The sequence below is a fragment of the Lepidochelys kempii genome, chromosome 2 (genome assembly GCF_965140265.1).
Source record: "Lepidochelys kempii isolate rLepKem1 chromosome 2, rLepKem1.hap2, whole genome shotgun sequence".
In the NCBI taxonomy this organism is placed as follows: domain Eukaryota; kingdom Metazoa; phylum Chordata; order Testudines; family Cheloniidae; genus Lepidochelys; species Lepidochelys kempii.
In genome coordinates, this window is record NC_133257.1 from 106,571,722 (window position 1) to 106,596,920 (window position 25,199).

A 25,199-nucleotide genomic window follows, 5' to 3' on the forward strand; every position below is an offset into this window, starting at 1 on the left:
TGCATAATGACTTAGCCACTCCCAGTCTCTATTCAAGCCTATTTCCCCTTGTTTTTTCCTACCCCGCCCCCCTCCTCAGACGTTCTTGTTAAACCCTGGATTTGTGCTGGAAATGGCCCAACTTGATTATCATACAATTGTAAGGAGAGTGGTCACTTTAGATAAGCTATTACCAACAGGAGAGTGGGTTTGTGTGTGTGTGTGGGGGGGGGGGGAGGGGGAGAAAACCTGAATTTGTGCTGGAAATGGCCCAATTTGATTATCATACACATTGTAAGGAGAGTGATCACTTTAGATAAGCTATTACCAGCAGGAGAGTGGGGTGGGGGGAGATATTTTTTCATGCTTTGTGTGTATAAAAAGATCTTCTACACTTTCCACAGTATGCATCCGATGAAGTGAGCTGTAGCTCACAAAAGCTTATGCTCAAATAAATTGGTTAGTCTCTAAGGTGCCACAAGTACTCCTTTTCTTTTTGCGAATACAGACTAACACGGCTGTTACTCTGAAATGAGTCCTATGTTCGCATTCCCTTTACTTCTATTTCAGGTTCTCAGGAGTAGGACAGTACAGAATTAATTTCTGTTTCTACATTCCTATGTTTTGTTACTTGGTAAAATTCTCTTTCCTATCTGCTGGACTGGGTTATGTTCTTCCAAATCCTTAGAGGCCAGTTTCTTAGAATACCATGAAACTGATTTTAATTAGATCCTTTAAACTGTACTCTCTACTTCAACTCCTAAAGAAGTGTCATGTTCTCTTTTGAGTCCTCAGGGCAAATTGCTACAGGACCATCAAGCGCTGTGCAAAGATTCAGCTCCATTACCCAGACAATAATTAGCAAAGTACTGGAAACTTCACACACCATTCTTTGCAGTTCACTTGACATTCGTGTTTCTGCAGCTATTTCTAGGATGGCGACTTAATCAATCATTAGGAAAAGTGCAGGCCAGTCTTGGTAAAAAGGGCGAAAATCCAAGGTGTACTGTATAAAAAGCTTCAGAGTTATAAGCATTGCTTTTTCTTTTTGATCTAGTCTACAATTACATCTAGTGTCTTCGCTGTTTTCATTTCATCGAACACTTACAGGGGAACAGAGGCACTGTATAAACTACACTCGTAATGTGTTTTGTTTTCACTAGAATAAATAAAATCCAAGGAATTAAAAGATGGGCTACATATTGTTTCACGTAGCTAAAAGGATTCTGCTGTTCAATGGAATAAAGACACTGAGACACCCAGCTGAGCAGCTGGCTAAGTAACGTAATGCTGGCATACCACAAGAGGAAGCTGAATTCAAAAATCTAAGTTGCAAGCCCACTAGCAGTCAGGAGAACTGTGCAGATTAATGGCCTGATTCACTATATTTACACCAGGGCAAAAAAAGTATTTTACATTCATTTGGCAGGGCGCAGCTGCAAGTTATTAAGCAAATAGGAATTGAGCCCAGTGTGCTCAGAAATGATGGAGAAAGCAACTTGCATTGTTCTTGAGCCCCATAGATTATGGTGATGAGCTAAGGGGGAAGTTGCACATTGCCCTCCATGATCTGATATAGGACTTGCTGTGATGGGTGGGGGGGTGGAGGGGTGGGTGGGAATTAAAGAGGAAAAACACATCAGATAATGGTGGACCACCCACAAAACATAGAATCCCCAAAATCCAAACAGACTTGCAATTTCACAGGCTGAGTAAATCAAGCAATGATTAAAGGTGCAAGTGAATCTATTTTATATTTCTAATACATGAGCAGCTGTCTGATTGTTCAGTTGCCTGTGGATTGTTTGGTTGGGGAGAAAAACATACCAATCCTGGATCTCAGCTAGTGTAAACCAGTGCAACTCTGAAGTCTATGGAGCTACACCAATTTATACCAGCTGAGGATCTGACCCATATCCTTCTATTATGATGAGTTTTGGAAGCTTGTTAAGCAGAAGTGAGAGTGAATGAGAGAGAGCAAATAGAAAATTTACCAGGTGGACAGGAAGGTTTGAAAACAAATTCAGAGATTCTGGATTTTTATTGTTTTTTGCTGGAGCAGTGATGGAGGGGATCATTTCTAAAGGAAGCACCACTGTTATATCTCTGTTATACAGACGTAATCATATGCATATGATCCCCCCCACCTTTATGGCCAGACTTACATTGGAACAAGAGTTTCTACATGGGCTGTGTATGTTTAGGGTGACCAGGTGTCCCGATTTTATAGGGACAGTCCTGATATTCAGGGCTTTTTCTTATATAGGTGCCTATTACCCCCCACCCCCATCCCGATTTTTCACATTTGCTTTCTGGTCACCCTGTGTATGTTATACTGGCAGAACTATATTGGTTTAAATTTGCCGTAGGTTATACTGAACAAGCTTCCCATGTAGATGAGGCCTAACATACTTTGGGTACTATACATTAATAAATAATTATGATTAGAAATGGCATAGTGTCCTTTAATTCTCCATAACCTACTCATTCCTAAAAAGAAAAGGAGTACTTGTGGCACCTTAGAGACTAACCAATTTATTTGAGCATAAGCTTTCGTGATCTACAGCTCACTTCATCGGATGCATACTGTGGAAAGTACTTTTCTTTTTGCAAATACAGACTAACACGGCTGCTACCCTGAAACTAGTCATTCCTGTATCAAGTCACTCCATATACCTACCTTTTAAAACCTACTGAGAAAACACGTTTGAGAAGGGATTAGTTTAGTAATGCACTTAGTTATAGCCCACAAATTGTTAGAAGAATTAAAAAAAAAAAGACTGGATGTCTATATGGCTGACAAGAACACCTAAGATTATAGTAGCAGGGTTTAAAAATGAAAATATATAAGCTAAAATTGAAGGCTGATTTATAGCAGCTGAGGATCTGACCTCAGATGTTTTGGAAGGGATATGAACACTTATGCTTCAGGGCATAAATTAACCTCTAACTGATGTGTACTAAGAGGAAGCTTTTCCTGTAGGCAGAGTATTTCATAACTGTCAACTGTAGGTTTTCTTGCTCCTTCCTCTGAAGCATCTGTTCTGGGCAGTACTGGAAACAGGACATTGGAGTAGATGGACCCCTGATCTGTTCCATTATGGTGATTCCTGTGTTCCTATCCTGGAACCTCTCACTGTAGGCATAATTGTGTTTAGAAATCATACACACCTTGCATTCTAAACATAGTTTGGCTGTTTGCCAAATGGTTGTGGGTCTGCAGCTCATTCTGATTCACCACTGTACACTCAATCATTCAACAGTCTAAGTAAACAAGACACTCAAAGATGCAATCAGTGGTGTCTTAAATCACTGCAGGAGTCCATATTTACATTGTTAATTATTCAAGTCCTGACCAAAAAAAAAAAAAGGGCAGTTGGTGAGGATTTAATTAAATATTCAATTTCTGTTTTGAAAACTCTCCAACTTGAAACTGTTTAAATGTCCCCTTCAGTTTGAGGCAAACACTCAGCTATACGTCTCAGTATTAACATGATTTATGGACAGGCCAGTGGCTCAAATATTAGTTGATGGTTACTGCATAGGTTTCAGTTGAGTGGAATTTATAGTCCAAGCTGCTTTGAACACATTACCAAAAGACGCATTGTTATGTTTATGAAAGCATATGGGCCAGGCAGGAATTTCACAATTTTCACAGATTGTTCTGGCAACCACTAAGTGTGTAGAAAATGAAAGGGAAAGAATGAGCTATAATGTTACATTGTTTGTGTGGTACATGCCATTATATTGATGACAAATGCTGGCAGGATTCCATGGGTAGAGAGGTTTTCAGAGCCACATTCTAGCCGGCTGCTTTAGCTCAGTGCCCATGGTAACGCCCAGATGGAAAGCAGTACTTCCCAAAGAGAGAAGGCAGAGGAGGAGGGGAAGAGGGAATAAGCTTGATAACAAAATCTAGGCTCTGTAAATGTTAAAATCTTATAGTGCTGTAATTTTTAAAAAAGGCATAAATTCCATCCTTTTGATGAATGATTTTTATATAAAGAGGGATGTATATATGCCATACGGAGGGCCCAATCCTGCAACACCTACTCATAAGCACAACTTTACTCATGATTCGTCACATTGGCTGAGGAGCAAACAGACCAACTTGGGAAGAGGGTGCAAAGGTGGCATTAAGCCATTGTCATGTACACCCAAGGAGCTCTTATAGCAGCTGGTGATTGCCAGGGTGTTGCGATGCTCTGGCCACAGTGCCTCTGCCAGCAGCCAAGGCTGTGTGGAGATGTAATGGTGGCAGTATGTCATCAAGGATTCCCTTGCACTGGGTTGGTGCTCCCTTAGCCAGCTATGTGGGGAGAGTCTAGGCCACTGAGTAAAGTTGCTCAGGTGTGCCAATATTGATTTGCAGGAACTGGCTCTTAGCCCATAGCATGGGGACTGTGAAGAGTAATTAGGATTCTGGGATTTAGAAATGGAAATGAGGGCTTTTATTTAGATTTCTACTAACAGAAAAGGGTGAAGGGAAGGGGAAACTGCCTGAATAACCACACACCAGTCTAACTTCAGGTAAGAGGGTGCGGCAACTATTTCTTCTACAGATTCTTTTACAGGAAGACTGTTGCTCAGGAGCGCTGGCCCTTTAAGGCCTGGCCTGAGCTGGCTTAAGCACAGAATGGGCTAGGGACCACTTTTAGAGAGAAATGGGGGGAAGTGGATCCAAACAGTCCTTTCTTTTCCCTATGCAGATCCAAGCTGGATTCTATGGGCCAGGCTGGCTCTGAGAGGCAAAATCATATCCCTTCCTCAGAAGCAGCTGTGTCAAGGAGGGGATGAGGATTCACGCCAGGGGGAAGGAAGCTTTTACCTGTGGCTGATGCTAAAGGCCATCAGCCTCGGAAGTTGCACAGGCAATGCATCAATCAACACATTGCAAGGCTGGCCAGGCTCACCCAATGCTGGAGTTGTGCTGGGGGGCTCTCCACCTCCATTTGGTTTCAGCCAGTCAGTCCCTCTCTCCTTACCATCCTTGTTCTCTTTTTCCTTTCTAAAACCCCCTTAAAAACAACCTGCCTCCAGAAGCCCCTCCTGTTAGCAGGGTGGAAGGGGACACCAGCAACGTGGACCAATGGAGGCAGAAGAGAAGGAAAAACCTAAAACAAACAACAGCCAGCCAATCAACCAAAACAAACAAAAAACCTCAAGGGAAATGATATTTTTTAAACCATAGAATAAACACCAGCGGGTAGTGTGGTTTCCCATCCCTTTTAATGACAGGCTGCAGAACTGTATATCTGTCTCTAGGTGGTGCGGTGCGAGGCTACAAAGAGCAAGTACCTCTTGCTTCACTCACATGATTAACATAGCAGCACCCTGCACAGTAAGCAGACTCTGGGGTGCCCTTGAATCCTAAGGGGACTTAGAGCACTGGTTCATGCACCCTCTTTAGGAGATAGCTTACCTGAAGTAAGAGAGTGGCCTGGTTATTACCTGAAGTAAGAGAGTGGTTATTTCTCTAGTGTAGTAGGCAGTAGGCTCTTTATATATTCCAACTCTGCCCCCAGGATTTTCATCTTTGAGCTCGAGGAAAAGGTCTGATACCATTGGGTTTTCTTCTATGGGAATAATTCTATATTTCCTCTGCCCTGTTCAGAGCTGTCCCTCCCTCAGAAGTGGATGGCTCTCTCACCATGTGCTTCGGGTGAAACAGAAGGTTATTTTGTTACTGTTTTCCCATTTGGGTGCCTTGTCTCCTTGTTTTGAGTTGATTAGGGCGAGAGAACATGGGTCATTTGCCTGTGAGGTTGACCACACTGCAAAGGAGAAAAACTGAGGGATCTGTGGTGGGGAGGGAAGGAGTATGTAGGGAAAAGTTGTGGTGGCATTCAGGAAGGCGTATGGGGAAAAGGGGAAGACAGATGGTGCCACTCCTCCTCAGTCCACACCCATCCACTTGTATCTACCTTCCCTTCTTCCAGCATGAAAAAGCAGGGCACATTACTGCAATGGCAATGGGTAGATTTGTAAGTGTGAGGTACTGTATTTATCTTGCATGGCTGAGTCTGAACTTCTATCTCAAGGTAAAGTCCAGTGTCGGAGAGCCCCTGGAGTTTTCATTGAACCACAACGGATACACCAGTGACTATTTAGTTTAAGCATCCTGAAAAAAGGAACAAATGTTTCTGAGCGTCTTAGGGCTGCAAATCTTGCAAGGTCACGTGCTTGTGATATTCACAGTTCTTCCAGCTTCTCTGGGTTTGTCAAAAATAAACTACCCTCACAGTCTATCAGTACTTCTGCTTCCCTACAAAAGGAAGCATTGAGACATATAAACATTTACCGTTACAAAAAGAAAGCTAATCAGACATTTCTGAACCTTAAAAAAAGTTTGGTTTAAGTCTGGGGCAAAGGTTTGTCTCTTCTTAAAAGCCAGATTGGTTCAATCCGCCCTATCTTTAAACTCAGCCTTTAAAAAAAGTCAACCAAAAACACGCCACAACATCCTTACAGCCTTCTTTAGCCCATGGTAAGGGCTTTCCAGATCAGATTATGGCATCTCTCTTGATAGCCTAGCTAGAGTGGGCCTGATTTTCCGCTGCCTTGGACCTTATGCAGTCATTCATAATGGCACAAAGTGAGAGCAAGTATGCTACCAAACATCACACTCACCTTGCACTGGTGTCAATGACTCCTCAAGAGCCAAGTGGATTAAACAATTACACTGCATGTTTTGCTTTAAAGAATATTATTTTATCTTGAAAGTGTTAAAGTAAGTGACTTTTGTGCCCTTCATTGTAAAGCGTCCAACATCTATTCACTTTCGTCTTCTAAATCCTGACAAGGAGTATTTGTGACACTGGCTAATCCCTGTTACCCCATCTCTCTTTTTATTAAAATGTCCAATCTGTCCTGATGAGTACAGTGCTTTCCTGCTGAAATCAATCAAATTGTCTCATTTCTTTTCTCTGCTTTCTATGGCTTATTCTCTAATTTATTTCAAGGAATAGAGAGATTTCTCCTCTTGATGGTCACTGCATAATGGAATCCTAACAGACCAAAGAAGAGGATTGCCTGGGTTGTAATTAGTGTCTTTCTCTCTGGGTTTCATCAAAAATCAAAATATTGTATGGATTTTCTGTGACTTTTTCCTCCGTGAAACAAAAACAAATGCAGTTCCAGCTTGGGGGCTGGGATGAGGGAGACCTGTCTTGCTACAAAATGGCTACATTCCATCCTGAGGCAAATAAGGGAAAGGTCACAACTTTTTCCTGGGGTGGTGTGAAAAGGTCTTGCAATTGCAGCAAAAGATGTGTTTGCTGCTGTAAAATGACACAGTGACGGCTTCATGAAAATTGCAGAATTCTCACATGAAAACTGGTAACTTCACACAGCTCTTCTCTCACCCCAGCCTTTCACTCACTTGTTGCTTGTTTTTCCTTTCATCTTTGTGATATGCTCACAGGCCATCATATAAAAATGATCTCTGAGATAAAGTTGCAGTTTCCCTTAACCATAGAAAAATGTGTGGAAAATAAAGGGAGTCTCTTCTGGCTCTGAATACACATAGGTCTTTGGAGTAAGAAAGTGACCTTTTTGACCGTCCCTTTTCAGACAACAACATACTTTAAGTACCTGAACCTTTGGAGATGTTCTTTGTAAACTGTATTTTTCTTCTCTCTAAAGCTTGGGACTAGTGCTAGGGCATGGATGCCCACACTCAAACTAGGCAAATATATTGGGGGTGTCCTATCCATGTTCTTGCCATACACTCACTCACACTGCTGTCTTTGAAGGCCCTTGCTGTGGCTGAAGGGAGTGGAGCTGTGATGAGGGGTAAAAAAACAAAACACATGCAGCTGGAGAGCAGGTTAACCTAGGTTAAGGGAAACCAAGGGGTTAATACAGGCCAGGAGGAAACAGGAAGTGGAGCACCTTTGTTGTGACACACTATCCACTATCAGAGAACATTCACCCGCTCAAAGTGGAGTGATGAAAGCTCCTTCTGGGAGTGCTGGGGGAGAGGGTTTAAGTCTAGGAAGCTGTAGGACTTTGCAAGTGGCTGAGCTAGGAGTGGCTGGTTTATTTTGTTTCTTTGGGGGATGACTGGCTGGAGTAAGCCTCCATTTCCATCCTTTTTTTACTTTGGGCTGGGCTGCAGGAAACACCAAGGTGCTCTCCTTTCACCACTCTTGCATACCCCACAAGAGGAGGACTCTTTTCAGTTTGGTCAGAGAGCCAAACAACCTGACTTATGAAAGGGAACCACAGCACAGCCAGAGGGAAACTGAGGCAGCAACCATTCCCTGAACTAAGAGGTAAGACACTTGTTTTCAGGGGGCCATTGATGTCTCCTGGCTTGTTTGCCAGGTTGAGGAATACGAATAGGGAAAGGCAGGTGCTTCAGCCCTGCACAGGTGGGAATGACTATGGAAAAACAAGCATGATTGATGGCTTCTTTGGCAATGTAGCTATGACAACCCTGTGGCTTGCTTGCCTTTCTAAATATCTTGAGGCCATCCCAGCTTGCCCAGGGCTAGTGTGAGAACTGGAATGGCCCTGGGACTTGCAGGGGGAAAACCCCTGCAAACAAACAACCAAAACCCCGAACAAACACCCTCCCTCACACTTAACTACCTCTCAGTTCTCACATAAGGTTGGGCAGAGTTGAAAGATCCTCCCCTTTGCATCCACCAAACTCAGTGTTGAGCTTAGAAAATAGGAGCTGATGTGTAAATGGAGATGTGGGAGAAAAGAAAGGAGAAAAAGAGGGGAATGAGCCACTAGTAGTCCGACATGAGGAAAAGAATGTCCAAGCCAGCTGTGGTGCTGGTGTGTGGGATGCTCACCACTATTGTCATGTTTTATTTTGAGCACAGCAGGAGGGCATAGCTAGGACAGTTATTAGTGAGATCTGTGGTGACTGGAAACACTTGCCAAACGCTTGCCAAATCCAAGTTCCCTTGGCACATACCAGGAGATCCAGCAGCTCTGTGCTGCTCCTAGCTTGCATCCTTCATTGGCAGCTGCCATGAGTTGCTCCCTTTTCCCTGTCAAGGGCGGGGGTGGGGTGGTCATGCTATGGGGGATTTGCAGCTCCTCAGAGTAGCAGTAAAAGTAAATGCATTTCTTACCAAACATTACATCTGTGTGGAGGGGAAACACGCCGTGCAGGGTGGCTGTTCTAACTCCTCTGTCCCTCTCACTGACTTTCCTTTCCAGCCTCTGCTAAGGTGTGACCACTGCTGGAAGTGAGCATGGAACAGTTATTGGGGGACAAAGCAGTTTGTCTATAGGGGGATGATATTGCATAACCCCGCTACTTTCCATGCAGTAGTTGTAGGCCCTTCTCAAAATTGAGGGTCCTCTGTTTCCTTCCATGCTGGGTAAGGGAAAGGGAGCAGGTGCAATAGGCCAACACTGAGTGCTTTTGAAAGTCCTAACTCTGCTCCCATTGGAGCCAGTGGGCCTTTACTCTTGACTTCAATGGCAGCAGAGTTGTCTCAGTGGGGAGTGGTCTGAAAAGGCTACCCATAGCTCCTCGATGCAATGCAAACAAATGGCAGTTTTTCTGAACACAAAGTCATGTCTGCTCCTTCTTGGCTTTCTTTGCCTATAATTTGTAAAAGGGAAGAGAGGTGAGGGCAGCTTTGAGGCAACATGTTACACGCCAATTATCAAAACGGAAAGGATTCCGAGAATGGGTTCCAGCGCCATCTAAAAATAGGATGGTTTTGTGCCTGTGGAGGCCTGGTGTGACATTGCCATGGCAAAAGCCTGTATAGAACTAGAGAGAGATCTTTATGCATGTCCGATCATCCTTAAAAATCCCTTTTTTATGAGAGAGATGTTTGTAGACAGTTTCCAGTTGAGAACGATAATGAGGAACTATTGCTGCTCTTGGGAACTACTGTAGTGCATAAATTCAAAGTGAACACTTTCCAGAACCTAAGGTAGCATGGAAAAAGCACTACAAAGTAAAGCATTGTAAACAGCAACTTTATAGTGTCTATAACATAGAGGTAGAGGGATGTGCTTATCATATATAAAAAGAGAGGGTTGATTGTCTTAAAAATCACAGTATCTTTTAAAATAACAAGTTTTAGGGGTTTATTGGCCCTCTGGCTGCAGAGCCTTTAGGGTACACTCAGTGCTTACTTTATAATGAAAGAGGTGCTGGGGCTCAAGTAATTTTTTTATTCTTATAACTGATGCGGCAAGCCCAAAGGTGCTGGGGCTATGAACTATCAAGACTAGAGATGCCGGGACTCAGCCCTGGCCCAAACTTAGCACTGGGTACACTGGGTTGTCTCCACAACTATGAGTGGTAGAAACTTTTGTTTATTAAAGCTGAGACTCTCGTCTAATTACATGCCTCCAGGAGCTGGCACTTTAAAAAACCCACCAAAATATTGTGAGAGTCACAATAAAATATCAAGAATTGACAACACTCTGATTCTTGTTTACATTAAGGCTCCTTTGCACTGCTCTGGCAGTGTAAAAGGGCCTTAAAGTGGGCCACAGCAGCATTAAAGGGGCCTTCATGTAAATGGAAGTCAGGCCTCTAGTCTTTAAACCCTCACACGGACACGTTTCAGGGCAGGGTTAGTACCTTATTTCTTTTTGAGCTTGAGTTTATTGGTTGGATAGTGTTTTCTATGTTGCTGGGGGCACAACAGGCTTTTCCCCGTTGGATTTATTTGGTCAAATTGCTGTAGTAATTGAATCCCCCTTATTTCAGTGCTGATGGACTAGTCTTTAAAATTCTGTTCATTTAAGTGCAGGTTTAATAAAATTATGGAAAAGTGTTTGCAGAATGGGCATGCTACTCTTCTCTCCTGCTCATTTTTGGATTTATACCAGCAAGTTGCCCTAGATATGTTAATTTCTGAGCACCTAAAAGTATAATTATCACACAATTACCCAGGCAAGTAAAATCTCTAATTCACAGGTGCAATATTTCCCATCTGTTGTAGTTCTGGATGGTTCTACTCAAACCTGCACATTAAAAGATTTGTACAATACTTAGATTTCCAATGGGAGTCATATGTATGGCATTTAAACTAAAAAGGTGATAGGCAGTACACTGATGAGGTAGGGGTAGAAGGTAGAAAACAGTGTGATACAGCAGCACAAAAAGAGATGGCTAAGAGATTCTTAGGGGATTTCACAGTTATCACAACCATGTTGAAAGGAATACATATCTAATAACCCTGTATTAAGTTCCATGAGGATGTAGTTATTGAATTCCCTTCATTTTATTGCTGATTTGAGCCCCTTTATTTCAATGCAAGCTTAGCAGTGACATCCTGAGCTTGCAATGAGCTCCACATGGGCACAGTTCAATGTTTCCTCTAATTTTTGACAGGCTGTCTGCGCAAAAAAATTTCTTCTGTGAAAATTGTTGTGTGCGCGGTGTTTCGCCGTATGCATGGGGACCTGTGCGCGCATGCATGTGCACAGCTTAGAGGGAACAGTGACACGGGTCTGTCTGCATGGTGTTTTTTACAGGATCAGGGCATAAACTGTTATGGACAAACGTACACTAGCTTCTCTTCTAATACTAATGCCATTTATATTGGAAAAGGGGTATTTTCTCACATAGTTAGTGACAGGATTAAAAGGACAGGTTACGCATGTGATTGTTTTTTAAAGTCCTTTATGTAACAATCTTCTAAAACAAAATTTTACCAATTATTTTATTAACTTACTGCCTACTATTTATTTTGTTTCACTTTTTGCCGTTCATCCTGGACAAAGAAAATAAGTTAGTAATTTTCATGTTTGGGAACACAGTAATCTTCTAGCATTTTACTTTTAGGCTCCCATGCACCATCACAATGCTTATATTTCAGACAAATGAAAGTCTCTGTTCATTTTAAAGTGTTTCCTTTGGGATTCTCACATGCTAATCAGGGAAGTATTTCTATTGGCCTTAAGATTTAAACATGTATTTTGCAAAACCTAAAGTTGCAACCTCCTGTCACTTACTATGTAGACTATGTCTACACTAAAGCAGCTAGAGCAGTGCAGCTGTGCTGATGTAGATGTAGTGATTCTGGTGAAGACACTCTAAGGGCTTGTCTCCACTTACCGGAGGATCGACACACAGCAATCGATCCACCGGGGGTCGATTTAACAGGTCTAATCAACCACTGATCACTCTCCCGTCAACTCCGGTATTCCACTGGAATGAGAAGCGTAAGGTAAGTCAACGAGAGAGTTTTTGCCATCGACTCAGTGCTGTGTAGACACCGCAATAAGTCAACCTAAGGTACGTCGACTCCGGCTACGTTATTCACATAGCTGGAGTTGCGTAACTTAGGATGACTTAGCCCCATAGGGTAGACCTGCCCTAAGTTGAAGGGAGAGAACTCTCCCATTGGCTTAATAATTCCATTTCCAGGAGTGGCGGTAGCTATGTCGGTGGAAGAAGCTCTCCAGCTGGCATAGCATTGTCCACACCGGTGCTTAGGTTGATGTAACTTACGTCGCTCAGGGGTGTGGATTATTTGCACCCCTGAGCCATGTAAATTATGTTGAAACAATTTGTAGTGTAGACATAGCCATAGGTTTTAAATTGATGTAAATCCATTACGTGGAGTTACTGCTATATTACGGTGGTGTGAGATCAAAACTGGGCCTTGTGTGTCTGATCCTGCATTCTCTGTTGACTGTGGGAAGTACAAAACTGGGCCTTGTAAGGACCTTGTACGTATACTTAGAGCTTTGAAAACTACACTTGCTAGTTTTTAATCCAGAACCAAGGATGTTCTGAAATGGTTACTATATGCTAGATTATAAATTTTGTTTCTTAAGAGTTAACATCATTCCAAAACTTTTGCCATTAACAACATTTAATACTTGCATTGTACTTAGTGATTGGGGAAAAACTGCTCAAATTTCAGTCACTGTGTGACGGGTTGGGTCATAGAAACTCCCTCAAGACTGTCACTAGATGTGCTGGGATACCACTGGGAACAAACCCCCCTGCCAGAGAAGGCGTCCCTCCACTCCCGTCTTGCTGAGCTAGACATACCAGTCGGCTCCAGCACAGACCACGAGGTTGGGCCACTCCCCCCTGCAGTTCATAGAAACTAAGATTCACTTAGCTCAGGGGCTTTCCTAGCACCCAGTATTCAGTCTTTCTGGAAGCCTAAACCCCAAATGCATCCGTTTCACTCTGTATAAAGCTTATATAGGATAAACTCATAAATTGTCCACCCTCTATAACACTGATAGAGAGATATGCATAGCTGTTTGCTCCCCTAGGTATTAATCATTTGCTCTGGGTTCAATAATAAACAAAAGTGATTTTATTAAGAATAAAAAGTAAGATTTAATGTGGTTTCAAGTAATAACAGACAGAACAAAGTAAGTCACCAAGTAAAATAAAGCAAAAACATGCAAGTCTAAGCCTAATATAGTAGGAAGCTGAAAACAGGTAAATCTCACCCTCAGAGATATTCCAATAAGCTTCTTTCACAGACTAGATTCCTTCTTAGTCTGGGCTCAATCCTTTCCCCGGTACAGTTCTTGTTAGTTCCAGCTCAGGTGGTAACTAGGGGATTTCTCATGACTGGCAACCCCCCTTGTTCTGCTCCACCCCCTTTTATAGCTTTGTCCCAAGGTGGGAATTCTTTGTCTCTCTGGGTTCGCACCCCTCCTGCTAAATGGAAAAGCACCAGGTTTAAGATGGATTCCAGTATCAGGTGATATGGTCACATGTCACTATATAAGACCTCATTCTTCATTACCCACAGGCTTTCCTCCAGGTCCACAAGAAGGCTTGCAGGTAAATAAACCATCTACAACCAACTGTCCTACTCAATGGGAGCCATCAAGATTCTAAACCACCATTAATGGCCCACACTTTGCATAATTACAGTAGGATCCTAGAGTTATATTTCTTATTCCTAGTTTCAGATACAAAAATTATACATTCATACAAATAGGATGAACACACTCAGTAGATTATAAGCTTTGTAACAACACCTTAAAAGAGACCTTTTGCATAAAGATATTCCAGTTACATTATATTCACATTCCAAGCATATTTTCATAAAGCATATGGAGTGCAATGTCACACACTGCACTAACTAAAACCAATGTTTTGCATGACTGCTTTTCCTTCTGTCAGAAAAACAACCACCACAGTTACTTTACTTAGCACTAAAATACAACATAACTGTCTTGCTTGAGGGTATAAACCAAAATTAACTGCCTGAAGCTAGGAAGAAACCTGTCTGGACAAGTTATTCCATAATTGTCTATCTTGTGAAATATCTGGTATTGGGGAATGCTGGTGACAGCAGAATATTGGAGTAGATGAACCATTGGTTTCATATGTCCACCTATAGCTATTAGCCAGGATGGGCAGGGATGGTGTCCTTAGTCTGTTTGCCAAAAGCTGGGACTGGGTGACAGGGGATAGATCATTTGATTGTTACCTGTTCCGTTCATTCCCTCTGAAACACCTGGCACTGTCGGAAGACAGGCTATTGGGCTAGATGGACCTTTGTTCTGATCCAGTGTGGCCATTCTTAATACATTATAGCCGTTATGTTTCTATGTTCTGTGTGGCTCTTCCTTTTTACACCCATTAAAGGAGCTTCTTGTCAAAGTGCACAGATGTTTGTGGCTACCACTCCTTCCAAGTAGCCAACAAGATCTCTTCTAGCTTTTCCTGGCAACTGTTGACATCTCTGCCATGTGTCTGAGAGGCTTTGTCACGTCTAACATCTTTGCAGAGAGCGAAGTTTCTGTGTGAGCTCTGGCTCCAGAAGGAGACGGTGAATGTTCTGTGAGGCATCTAATGCTTACAGACTTTGTTAGACAGGAGTGGAAACATAAGCAAATATGTTTTTTGTTTTTTTTTAACTGAATGATTCTGTAAGAGCGAGGACATATGTTGTCTATTTTTGCCTCCTCTTCTGAACCAATTAGAGCGTGATATTTTTTCCCAGTTAATGGGGCAGACACACTTTCATCTGGCGCAGCTGTGGAAGGGCTCTTATTGCTCCACAAGTTTCTGTACAGTGAGAAAAGTAGCTGCTGCAGCATTATTGATAGAAGAAACTGCATTAATGGCAATGACTACCCAGTATGGCCAATAAGCCACGCCGACCAGTGGAGGCCTTCTAAACTCAGCACCCTCTTGCTGAAGAGTGTATCTGTTGTCACTTGACTGGGATTTTAGTGGTGACTGCATAATTCTCTGCATTTAGACAGGTTTCAGAGAAGCAGCCGTGTTAGTCTGTATTCGCGAAAAGGACTTGTGGCACCTTAGAAACTAACACATTTATTTGAGCATAAGTACTCCTTTTCTCTCTGCATTTAGAAGATCCCAGGAAAGAGGGCTATAGGGCAAAGCCCTTTTATTGAAGTCAATGGGGCTTAGCATGTGCTTGAAGGCTTTGCTGAACAGGGACGGTGCTTTTCTGAATTGGGGCCATAGTGAGCTGCACTGATAAGGAGCAGTGCTTTGGGCTCCACAGCAAAGATACTGCTGGGTCAGGGTTGAAGAGGGGTGCCATAAATGAGATTGCTACAGAGGGAGGAAAGCTTGGGAGAGTCCTGAGTAACCAAAACCCTACATCTCTCCCCGTAATAAATCACCCTTTTATGCCCTACCATCCCTCTGCCTGCAGTTTTAATATAACCTCTTGCATACTCCAGTAGCGCAGAGCTGAGGGAGAAGGGGAGTGTGGTCAAGATGAGGGTGCCCTTAACTGTCTGCTTGGGCACGTTGGAAGCTAGCATCTGCCTGCTTTAAGGGATTGCAGTTCAGGTTTGAGAGATGAAGGGCTCACTTCATTACTATGATCCTCCCTAGTAACCCAAACTCCTTATGTAAGGGGACTTCTCCTTCCCAGTTCTTAATCTTAGGCCACTGAACAGTCCCAAAATTATAACACTCATAGCATTGGAGTCCTCTCCTTCTGTATGGTGGTGGTCAGTGTAGTTTAACCCTCTTCTACTATTTCACAAGAACTGCATGACAGAAAACTGGGCTTTGCCTTTATTTAAGAGAGGTAGTGAGGTCCAATGGATAAGGCACTAAACTAAGTCTTGTGGTGGTGGGGAATCTGGGTTTTATTCCTAGTTCTGCCACTAACCAATTGTGTAATCTTGGGCAAGTAATTTCACTTCTGTGCCCCAATCTTCCTGTTTGTGACACAGGCATAATACTTACCTCCTTTGTAAAGCACTCTTGTCAAGGTTCCTCCCCCACTCTGAACTCTAGGGTACAGATGTGGGGACCTGCATGAAAAACCTCCTAAGCTTATCTTTACCAGCTTAGGTCAAAACTTCCCTAAGGTACAAAATATTCCACCCTTTGTCCTTGGATTGGCCGCTACCACCACCAAACTAATACTGGTTACTGGGGAAGAGCTGTTTGGACACGTCTTTCCCCCCAAAATACTTCCCAAAACCTTGCACCCCACTTCCTGGACAAGGTTTGGTAAAAAGCCTCACCAATTTGCCTAGGTGACTACAGACCCAGACCCTTGGATCTTAAGAACAATGAACAATCCTCCCAACACTTGCACCCCCCCTTTCCTGGGAAATGTTGGATAAAAAGCCTCACCAATTTGCATAGGTGACCACAAACCCAAACCCTTGGATCTGAGAACAATGAAAAAGTATTCAGTTTTCTTACAAGAAGACTTTTAATAAAAATAGAAGTAAATAGAAGTAAAGAAATCCCCCCTGTAAAATCAGGATGGTAGATACCTTATAGGGTAATTAGATTCAAAACATAGAGAACCCCTCTAGGCAAAACCTTAAGTTACAAAAAAGATACACAGACAGAAATAGTTATTCTATTCAGCACAGTTCTTTTCTCAGCTATTTAAAGAAATCATAATCTAACACGTACCTAGCTAGATTACTTACTAAAAGTTCTAGGACTCCATTCCTGGTCTATCCCCGGCAAAGACAGAATATAGACAGACACACAGACCCTTTGTTTCTCTCCCTCCTCCCAGCTTTTGAAAGTATCTTGTCTGCTCATTGGTCATTTTGGTCAGGTGCCAGCGAGGTTACCTTTAGCTTCTTAACCCTTTACAGGTGAGAGGAGCTTTCCCCTGGCCAGGAGGGATTTCAAAGGGGTTTACCCTTCCCTTTATATTTATGACAACTCTTGAGATTCAAGCATGAGGAACACTATATGACTCAGTGGTAGGTGTCAGAGTAGCAGCCATGTTAGCCTGTATTCGCAAAAAGAAAAGGAGTACTTGGGCACCTTAGAGACGAAAAAATTTATTTGAGCATAAGCTTTTGTGAGCTACAGCTCATTTCATTTGAATGTATTCAGTGGAAAAAAAGAGGCAGGTGGTTAGTTTAGTATTTTCGCAGTTCCCTTTACCAAATACCCTCTGTATTTCCATTTGACACCCACTCAGCTGGGAGATAACACCCTGATAAACAGCCTGCTTGTTGAGGCAATGGCTTCAGGCCATCCCCCTGTTGCTCTTAACCATCTATGTGCCTACATTGTTATCTACTCAGTGTAAAGGTCCCAATACTGTTTCATAATGGCAGCTTTGCGCAATTCCCTGCCTTATTTTCTATTCCATTGTTTTAAGTCACTCCTTTTATTTTATCCTACAGGAACTGCTCACTTAAAGTCATCCTGGTTAATGTTGTTTCATTGTTACGTTGCTGATCAATTAGGGAAAATGCTCGTTTAAAGTTGTGCAATGCTCCCTTCTAAGTCGTTTGGCAGCCGCCTGCTTTGTCCACTGCTTGCAGGAAGAGCAGCCTGTTGGAGCTAGCTGGTGGGTGGCTGGAACCAGGGTGGACCAGCAGGCGCCCTATCAGCTCCCCGCTCCCCGAAGTTCCCTGTGCAGCAGCCGCCCAGCAGCTATCAATTGCCAGCTATCAATTGCAGCAGTTCAGCTGTCCCTCCCCCAGCTGCCATGTGCTGCTCCTGCCCCCTGCCTTGGAGCTGCTCCCCAAGACTCCTTCTTGCTGTGGGGATGGGGGAGGGGAAGAAGAGGGGGGCTAATGTCAGGGTGTCTCCCTCCCCCTGCTCCTGCACCCCGCTTACCCCATCTTCCATAGGGCAGGGGTGGGACACGGAGGGAGCTGCTGCCTTAGGCAGCAGCTGTTGCGGTTGTTCTCAGCTTGCTGATCTAATTAACAAGGCAGTGTACTTCTGACCCTACTCTTCATACTTAAATGGGAAATGCACATCTTTTTCTCTCTCACACAGGGTGTGTGTCTCTTTCTCTGTCTGCCCTCCCTCCTTTCCTGCTGCCTTGTAGAGTGTGAGAGTTAACTCTTGAGGACTCAGCCAATTGCTAGTTCATCATTTAGCACTAAGCTGTTCCCTGGGAAATATCCCACCCTCTGACTCCTCCACCTCAACCAAGCTTCACAATCATCATCACTGTGTACAGTATTAAATTGTTTGTTTAAATCTTATACTCTGTGTGTGTGTGCATGTGTGTGTGTGTATATATATATATATAGAGAGAGAGAGAGAGAGAGTGTGTGTGTGTGTATGAGTGAGTGTCTTGTCTGGTGAAAAAAATTTCCCTGGAACCTAACCCCCTCATTTACATTAAGTCTTATGGGGAAATTGGATTTGTTTAACATAGTTTCGCATTTTTCAGGAACTTAATTACAATGTTAAGTGAGCAGTTCCTGTATTTTATTTTCCATTTTTAAACGATAAATTATTTTAATTTGTTGTTGCATCAGTTGTGTAGGACTGGTGCACTCACTTGCTGTTTCTAATCTCTTTTTAAAATCACTTTTATTCATTAAAAATACTGTTTGAAATTGAGTCTAGCTCACCCATTTTTATCCTTCTGTCCACCAGATTAGAGAGTGGGTTGGCTGCTGTGAGTTACCAGGGAGCGGCAGGTTATCATTCTTGTACAGAAGTAGCATCTCTGAGCCAAATGTAGAAGCACTGTATTAAATGTTAATTAATTAACTTTCACAGTAACTCTGAAGTAGAGAATATTGATCTGTAAAGTGGGCGTAATAAGACAAGTGAGGCTCAGAGAGGTTAAGAGACTCTGTCCAAGGTCACATGGTGAATTTATGTTGGGGCCCTTAGGACTCAGGATCTCTGAATGCTAGGTTGTTGCTGTAACTACTAGACACATGACCTCCCATTAGATAATGGAGAAGAGCTGGTAGCCAATCTTTGCAAAGAACCCGACTGGCACCTGTGCCAGTGTTCTACTGCAGGAAGTAAGGGCAATCCTATGCTATTGTCCCAATTTTCTTTAGGGACCATGGAAATTCGTCGTTCGTTACTAGTCATTCAGATAATGCATTCGATTTATGTACTTAATGAGATTATGTTAGTCATGGTTTCTAATAAGGACAAATGTGGGAGGGGAAAAAGATGAGGAATGTTCCTCACTTTAGGTTACCTCTGTGTTCATTGAGAGATCTCTAGATTTCTTGCAGAGCCAGCAGCTGCATTGCCGTTGCTCCTGGTCTGCAAACATGCTTGCTGTACTAGGACTTTTGTTGTTTTTATAATAGAGAGTCCTGATGCAGACTGGCAGACGTCCTCCAAAAATGCACCATAGAAGTATAGGGCTGCTTCCTCCTGGCAAAACCCTGTTAATCTGACTGTACCATCAGATTCAAGTGTTCCCGTTACCTGTATTAAATTATCTAGACTTATGTGTGTCACTGAGGATGGGTGGGGGAGGAGGGTGTCAATAAAAGAGTCATATTCGGCATATAGCTTGGCAATATATGGGGGGCAGACACTCAATTTGTGTAATCTCTTCTCTTCCTGAGAGATTCCAGAACCCTATAGTACAGCAGCATATTTTACTTTTGTTGCATCAGGTGAATATTCTTGAAGAATGTGAGAAGGCCACTAATAGTGTTTTCTGTTGGGTCAGGTCTTCAACCAATTTCTCTGTGTGTGTGTGTGTGTGTGTGAGAGAGAGAAATGAAAATTTCAGGTGACTCATGTCAGATATCGCTTCTTGTACAGTATTCCATTGCAGCTCAACCCCCATTTTGTGCCACCATACAACTACAGACAAATCTTGTTCCTGTGTCTTTTATCATAGGGGATGTTGTAATGGTACTAACAAGGGTTTAACTGCTTCGTGTGAAGCTCAGTGGCTTTTGCCATGTTTCTTTCTTCACTATCCAAGGGGCTCAAGTCTTAGTCTTGGATCCTCAACCTCCAAAACTGTTCCCTGTGCTCCTTCCAAAACTCCTTCTCCCCCAAACACTCTCTTTCTGATGGCCATCTGTGGAAACTTCTTAATCTTCTTTCCCCATCGATTCCAGGAACATTTTTTCTTTCAGTCCTCCTCCACTTTCCCATAGCAGCTGAGAACCAGGCACTTGGGTTTTTCCTTGTTTTGTGTCATTCGCCTTCAGGTTACTTAGTTTTGGACATGGAGGATTCTTAGCCTGTCTCTGCCTCTTCTTTAAGGGGGTGTTTACATCAGTCTTTTCTCTGAACAACTTTCTGCTGTTGCAGATACTAGAGCAGCTCCATAGGTGGAAGGAACGGTGAGATTGCAGTATAGTCAGGGATCGAGGCAGCTGCAAGCATGTGAATCACTGTGTCATCTAAACCTTTTCAGAGCAGCTCTGCAGAACATATGTGCTAGCGGCTGCCCGCTCCTTGTCTATCCTTATGCCTACCACCACTGCTCTGGACTCTGGAGATGGACAAAGCCTAGACTAGACAAGAGCTTGTTCTACTTGGCCTCACTCTGCTTGTCTATCTCTTTTTAGCTCTGCAGATCTGACATCTCCAGGATCTGCTACTTTGTTCCTGGAATGCAGCTTGCACAGTAAGGGTTTTAGAAAGGACCAGGCACCGAGCTGTTAGGCTTTTCATGAACTGGGCCCTGTGCCAGAGTAAGAAGAGCATTAGCCAATCCCAACGGAGGATCATTAATCTTGTAATCAAAGCTAGTGTTTCTAAAAGCTTTAGTTTTTCGCTCTGAGGAATCATGCAAAATGTTCCACAAAACCATACTGGCTCCCAGTTATTCCATATTCTCAGCAGGCTGAAATTGCTATTACTTTTAAAGTTATGGGCCTGGTGGCCCTGCATTTTACGGTTTGTCTACACATGAAAGTTAATCTGTAATAAGGTAGGGTATGCATTTAAAGTGGATTAACTATTTATTAATTTAAGTCCACTTCCAAAATGGTTTAAACTAATTTGGGGCTTTTCTAGGTGAACATTTAGTTTGCTGCGAGCTGGGGTGTATATCTACCTGGCACTAATCTGTGGTGGTTTAACTGTCTGTGTGGACCATGCTGATGCGCATTCACAATTTGTTAATGCATTTTGATCGCGTCCTGTTTCAAAGAGGACTAAATCAGAGCACGTTAATGAACTGTTAGTGTGTGTCAGCAGGGTCCACCCAGACAGTTGATCTGCAGCAAGCTTACTGTGGGGCAGGTACACAACCCAGTTTGCTGCAAACTAAGGCCTTGTCTACACTGGCAAGTTTCTGCGCAGTAAAGCAGCTTTCTGCGGTGTAACTCCCGAGATGTACACACTGCCAGGCCGCTTAGTGCACTGAAACTGCGCAGTTGCAGCGCTGTAAAAAAAACACCATGACGAGAGGCGTAGAGCTCTCTGCGCCGGGGGTACCGCGCTGCGGTGCCGGTGTAGAGACCCTGGTCGATTACAGCGCTGCGACTGGCCACCGGGAGGTGTCTCACAATGCCTGTTCTTGCCTCTCATAGAATCATAGAATATCAGGGTTGGAAGGGACCTCAGGAGGTCATCTAGGCCATCCCCTGCTCAAAGCAGGACCAATCCCCAACTAAATCGTCCCAGCCAGGGCTTTGTCAAGTCTGACCTTAAAAACCTCTAAGGAAGGAGATTCCACCACCTCTCTAGGTAACACATTCCAGTGCTTCACCACCCTCCTAGTGAAAAAGTTTTTCCTAATATCCAACCTAAACCTCCCATACTGCAACTTGAGACCATTACTCCTTGTTCTGTCATATGGTACCACTGAGAACAGTCTAGAGCCATCCTCTTTGGAACCCCATTTCAGGTAGTTGAAAGCAGCTATCAAATCCCCCCTCATTCTTCTCTTCCGCAGACTAAACAATCCCAGTTCCCTCAGCCTCTCCTCATAACTCATGTGTTCCAGACCCCTAAACATTTTTGTTGCCCTCCGCTAGACTCTTTCCAATTTTTCCACATCCTTCTTGTAGTGTGGGGCCCAAAACTGGACACAGTACTCCCAGTGAGGCCTCACCAATGCTGAATAGAGGGGAACGATCACATCCCTTGATCTGCTGGCAATGCCCCTACTTATATAGCCCAAAATGCCGTTAGCCTTCTTGGCAACAAGGGCACACTGTTGACTCATATCCAGCTTCTCATCCACTGTAACCCCTAGGTCCTTTTCTGCAGAACTGCTCCCTAGCCACTCGATCCCTAGTCTGTAGCAGTGCATGGGATTCTGCCATCCTAAGTGCAGAGTGTCTTTGTTGAACCTAATCAGATTTCTCTTGGCCCAATCCTCTAATTTGTCTAGGTCCCTCTGTATCCTATCCCTACCCTCCAGTGTATCTATCACTCCTCCCAATATAGCGTCATCTGCTGAGGGTACAATCCACGCCATCCTTCAGATCATTAATGAAGATATTGAACAAAACCGACCCTTGGGGCACTCTGCTTGATACCGGCTGCCAACTAGACATGAAGCCATTGATCGCTACCCGTTGAGCCTGATGATCTAGCCAGCTTTCTGTCCACCTTATGTTCATTCATCCAGCCCATACTTCTTTAACTTGCTGGCAAGAATACTGTGGGAGACCATATCAAAAGCTTTGCTAAAGTCAAGGAATAACATGTCCCCTGCTTTCCCCTTGTCCACAGAGCCAGTTATCTCATCCTAGAAGGCAATTTGGTTAGTCAGGCTTGACTTGCCCTTGGTGAATCTATGCTGACTGTTCCTGATCACTTTCCTCTCCTCTAAGTGCTTCAAAATTGATTCTGGTAATTGGTTTCAACTTTACTGCCTTGCCCTCATGTGACCAACTGTGAGCCCCACCCCTTAAATTCCTTGGGAATTTTGAAAGTCCCCTTTCTGTTTGCTGGGTGACCCATGCTTGCTCCATGCACCAGGCGATCCCCCGCTTGGAGCAATGCAGAGCTCCTGGACCTCATCATCATTTGGGAAGAAGAGGCTGCGCAGTCCCAGCTGCATTCCAGCCGTAGGAATTATGATACCTATGGACAGATTTCATGATGCATGACAGAAAGGGGCCATGATTGGGACACACTGCAGTGCAGGGTGAAAGTGAAGGAGCTGCAGAACGCCAACCCCAAGGCGCAGGAGGCAAACTGCCACTCTGGTGGTGTGCTCATGAACTGCCAGTTCTACAAAGAGCTGGACGTGATAATTGGGTGGTGACCCCACCTCCACTGCGAAGACTACTGTGGCTACTTCAGTGGTTTGCGTGCCAGTCGAGAGTGGACCGAGTCAGGAGGAGGAAATCTTGGATGAGGATGTTGAGGGGGTGGGGGACCCAGAGGCAAAGGATGACTCAGAGGTCAGAGATGCATGCAGCCAGGAGCTCTTTTCTACCCCAGAGGAGGCTAGCCAGTCACAGCTGTCGGAGCTTGGTGAAGTGCAAACAGGAGAGGAGGCCCCTGGTAAGTGGCTTTGAATTTGGGAATCGTTGAAGTGAGTTGTTGTGGGCAGGAGGGTTGCAGAAAGCAGGCTTGTATCTGTATGATGAGCGTACCACCACAAGCCTAGTCTGAGCAGTGGAACAGGGTGTTGATTCACTCCCTCACTTCACGGGGATCTGCCTCAGAGATCTTTAGGAAACTGTCATGGAGATACTGGGCAATCTGCTGCTGCAGGTTCTTTGGCAGAGCTGCTTTGTTTCTTGCCCCATTAAGGGTAACTTTCCCGCACCACTCTGTCATCATGGGGAGGAGGGGGCGTGAAGGAACCATTGCCGCACACAGGCGAGCCGCATAAGGGCCAGGGCAGAAGCTGAAGTCTTGGAGAAGACCCTCCCTTGATTCCCTGCTCACCCTCAGCAGAGAGAGATCTTCCATAATGAACACAGCCTGTGGAAAATGTGGAGACAGGAATGATTATAAGGCCCCCCTACAGTGCTGACTCTCCCCAAGAGCCACGTTCCCAGTGTACAGTATGGTTCTGGAACACTGATTTCCCCTGCCCTTGTAGTTACTCACCATTTTGGGGGCCTTGTGGCTCATGTGTGCTTGCCTGGGGTCAGCCAGTTAATGACAGGTATGTAAATAGTGGCTGTGTTTTAAATCACCGAATCGGTGGTCTGTATGTTGCAAACAATACTGCTTCTTTAAAATATTGCATTTTGACTTCACAGATATGATCTTGGGAACCCAGTCTCCCTCTTTGTTATTGCCGGCTGAATGGCTGCCCAGAATTAGAAAGTGGCCACGAAGAACTAGAGGACTTTCTGCGTGAGGTCATGATGCACTGCGCAGCCAAAAAACAAGACTTGAAGGAGTGGTGGGACAGCGAGAAGAGGGACCGAAAGGAGAATACGGCACACCAGAACAAAGCCATGGAGTGGCTCTTAGATGTTATGGAGTGCCAAGCGGACACGCTCCAGGTGATACTAGCTCTTCAAACCGAGCAGCTCTGCGCCCGCCCTCTCCTGCAGCCACTGTCGCAAAACTCTTTCCCATGTGCCCCCCAGACACCGCCAACACACTCCTATTAACCTCCTGGCTCCAGTCTGTACCTGCTGCATTCCACTCCTGCCCCGTCACAGTCCTGCCCTGAGAACTCCCAGTACCCACTGCACTCAATACCCCTCCCTCTGCAGTTTAGCCCTGCTGAAGTACAGTACCCGCTGCACTGTACTCCAAGGGACAAGGTTGCATATGATACCTGGACATACACAAATCTTTAACCATTTGGGGACCCCACCTCCTCCTGGGACCTTCCCCCATCCCCCACTGTGCTGATATGCTTTTTTGTTTCTCTCTCTCCTCTGGTTGTTGTTTTTTAATAAAAGAATTGTGTTGGTTTGAAAGCAATCTTTATTCCATTAATTGAAAGCAAACAGAGCCCTGCAAAGCAACAGGCAATTTTCTTAAACCTTCATAGTGTGTCATCTGAACCAATCACAATCACGTCCCAGCATTACAGGCATTGCACTCCCGAGCATAGCAACAAATATTAGTGGCTTTCAGCTTCAAATTATTGCCTCAAGGCATCTCTGATCCTTATGGCCCTGCGCTGCGCCCTCTAATGGCCCTGGTCTCTGGCTGT

The 25,199-nt window shown here is 44.1% G+C and overlaps 1 protein-coding gene across 1 annotated transcript in view; it reads left to right on the forward strand.

Annotated features, from left to right (window-relative positions):
* Window positions 1–24,901, forward strand: part of DCDC2 (doublecortin domain containing 2) — a 242,081-nt gene extending 217,180 nt beyond the window's left edge. The window contains exon 15 of the mRNA XM_073331884.1: window positions 24,286–24,901. The gene's annotated coding sequence lies outside the window, so the exon portion shown is untranslated. The remainder of the gene's footprint in view (window positions 1–24,285) is intronic.
* The last annotated feature ends 298 nt before the right edge of the window (window positions 24,902–25,199 follow it).